The 3,247-nt window shown below is 41.8% G+C and overlaps 1 long non-coding RNA gene across 1 annotated transcript; it reads right to left on the reverse strand.

The window, feature by feature from the left end:
• Window positions 1-467: 467 nt before the first annotated feature.
• Window positions 468-3,199, reverse strand: LOC138822648 (uncharacterized). Its single transcript, XR_011370600.1, has 3 exons — window positions 2,996-3,199; window positions 1,621-1,662; window positions 468-679 (listed from the first exon to the last, which is right to left on the reverse strand). It is a non-coding gene; the product is annotated as an uncharacterized lncRNA (long non-coding RNA).
• Between the last annotated feature and the right edge of the window lie 48 nt (window positions 3,200-3,247).

Raw genomic sequence — 3,247 nt, forward strand, 5'->3', positions numbered from 1 at the left:
ATTTTAGAATATGTCAAAAATATGTTTTAATAAAGTTAAAAAATGAAAAGGATGAACCTTTTACAACAATCAGGACAAAAAGAAAAATAAGGATTGTCTCGGGAAAAGGAGAAGACATCAGAAATTCTCCCTCAGAGTCCTCAAAGAGATCTACTTCCTCATTAAAGACAGGGTTTTCTTCCTGAGTCCAGGTAGGGACAAATTCTAATTTCTCAATTGGAAATTGAATCCCCTGTAAGAGGTCAGATTGGTCTGGGTATTGTGGGGAAAGATTCCCTTTCCTCTACTGAATCTAGATTTTGGACCTCACTTATTGGTTTCTTGAACATAGACTGGGGTCATTTTCCATTAGCACACATTTACCCTGCACACCAAGACGTGTTTTTTTGATTGGTTTGGTGCCAATCTAGCAGGATTGTTAACATCAATAGAAAACATTCTGGAACTTCTTCTTCCTTGGTGGTATGTGCAGGTATGCCTGCATCACATGTGGGGTTCAGAACCAGTGTGATGTCCATAGGACTCAAAACTTACTTGGGCCTTTCTACAAATTGAAAAAAAACCTCCATGTTCACATGCTTTCTGGAGATCTTCCAATCTCTATCAGTCACCATAGACGACACCACTGATGGGTTCTTTATTTGGAGTTCTGCAGGAGCTGCTTTATGGTGATGCAAACCTGAGAATGGAAATAGGTACAGAAATCTTAAAGTAGACCCTAGAAGTTAAGGTGTGGCTAAAGTACCATGGGAGAAGCTGTAGAATTTGAGTTTGGACTTAACACTGATGAGAATGTAGGGTGATTCTAATGAGTGGCTACTTCCTAGTTCTATCAAAAGGAGAACAGATATTACTTGGCATAGAATATCCATAAAAGGACATTTTGCCAAACTGAGGAGTACTAAGGTCTCTTGACCAATTGGGCCCATCCCTAGAGACCCAGGTTCTATCCCTCCTCATGATCCCTAAGGCATCTAAACAAGGAGTTCTTCCTCTTTTTCTTGGTCTCAGGGGTCTTGGGTTCCTCCAGCTGGTCCAGAAGAATATGTAAGCAGAAGTGCAGGTCTGAAGAGATCATGTTGATCTTGACATACTGTGTAAGTTCTTTCAGGGTGTCATGGTTCTTAGGTGCATAGAAATCATCAGGGTAGAAGTCCACCACATAGAGAGGATAGAACAAACAATGCTGTGGGCAGATTTGTGACAAGGAAAATGAGAGCCCACCCTCCCCATCCTGAGCCTTGTACTATAGCCTCTTTCTGGCAGGATTTGCATGTGGGGAATTGGGAAGAGACTCCTGCAAGCAGGATGCTCCTCACAACCCACTTCTAGAAATTTCTCAAATATAATCTTAAAAATTTCTCCCTGTGATAGAAAGAGAAAGCTGTTTCCCCACTGAATTTGACTTGTTATACACAGCCCTCTCTGGCATCCATGAGAGTCCAAAACCACAACCACATCCACAACTGTGTAAGCTGCTATCCACTGACGTGCCAAACCTCAACCCTCTGGTGAAAATCACAACTGGTGTGCAAAGAAGAAAATTGACTTTGATTCATAAACGTCAAAGGTACCAAGTTTCAAAAGACAAAATTTTTCTTTGTGCCAATGTCCACTTACTTTTTCACTTGTTTATCTTCCTCCCAGTAACGGTAGAAGCATCTGTACCAATGGAAGAAGGAAGTTAACTCTATGCTTCTCCTTTTCTGAACAAGACACACATGGGACTGTCTAAGTCACAAATGGTAATGTAAATATGGCAGAAAAAAGTTAAAATATGTCTATACAATTTCATGGAAGTTCTGTGAGTATGCTTATATACGTCTTTCCAAATAACTGCAGAATGGCTCATGACTCTAACCCTAGTAATCAGGAGGGTGAGATCTGAGGATCAGATTGATGCCAGTTTGAACCCAGTCTAGTTTGTAAAATCTAAAGACACTTATCTTCATTTAACCAGCCAAAGGCCAGAAGTGGACTTGGGGCTCAATTGGTAGCATGCTACGAATGGGACAGCACTCAGGCCCCAAATTCAAGTTCAAGTTGCATCCTTTATTCTGTCTATATTCCTTCAAAGGCCTCCAAGATAGTGATTTCCTATGTGAGGGTAGACGTTGGATGTGACTGGCTCATTCCTTTAATCCTAGTCTCTCAGCAAGCAAATCATTAAGGCTCCACTAGCTAATGAGGCAAATGATATGTTCTGGCAGTCCAGTCCTAAGGAATTATTCGAAGACTGCACTTCCTTGTCTCAAGCCAAGCTCCTTTGATAAGACCCGAGTGAAACAGTCTCAGAGATGTACCAAGTATTCTAATATTATGCCAGGGGGGTCTCATCAGTCTTGGATTTGAAGGGGAAAACTCACTTTTTTTGTCAGTCATGGGGCTTGAACTCTGGGTTTGGATGCTATACCTCAGCCCGTCAACTCAATGTAAGCACCCTACCAGTTGAGCCACAGCACCGCTTCCGGTTTTCTAGTGCTTTATTGGAGATAAGATTCTCATGGACTTTCCTGTCCGGACTGGCTTTGAACCTTAATCCTCAGATCTTAGTGTCCTGAGTAGCTAGGATTACAGTTGTGGGCCACCAGCACCCGGCTTAGGAACACTCACTTTTAAACAGAATGTCCAGAAACTGCTCTCTTGTCTTCACTGTCTATAGTGGTGGAGGAAGTTTCCAACATAGAAGGAACTACCTTTCTGGTCGGCAGGGACCAGGTCCATTACCAGAATTTCCAGCAAGCCTGAGTCCAGGCAGCATATATTATAAGGCACATTCAGGGTTTGGGCTGACTCATTGTCACACTGAGGTAGTAAAAAGAATGGATCTTTGAAACATGGAAATGGGAGTACACTTAAATTGAGTAATTGTAATAGACTGGATTGAAAACTACACAGTAAATATTTTCTCAGTCTACTCATATAAAAGTACACAAGAAGAAGGTTCTAGTGTGGGCTAGGATGAGATTAAATAGGTTTCCTGTCATAGCTTTACCTTGCCGGAGTTGCCTTGTGTTTCTCTTGGTTTCTTCTTATAACAAGGCCTGAGACATTGGTTTCTGGTTTAGCAATGATCCAATGTCTGCAGCATCGAGTGAGGCACTCTACACCATTTATGCCTGAGACTTGAATCTCTTGAACTTTGAAAACAACACAAGAGCATCTTTCTTGTTCCTGAGCCACAGGCCAAGTGAGCTGGCTTGAGTTGATTTTAGTTACACTTGCTTGGCTCTCAGAGTTCCATATT

Source organism: Dipodomys merriami, unplaced genomic scaffold, assembly GCF_024711535.1.
Source record: "Dipodomys merriami isolate MVZ:Mamm:240054 unplaced genomic scaffold, mDipMer1.0.p SCAF_1136, whole genome shotgun sequence".
Classification (NCBI taxonomy): Eukaryota; Metazoa; Chordata; class Mammalia; order Rodentia; family Heteromyidae; genus Dipodomys; species Dipodomys merriami.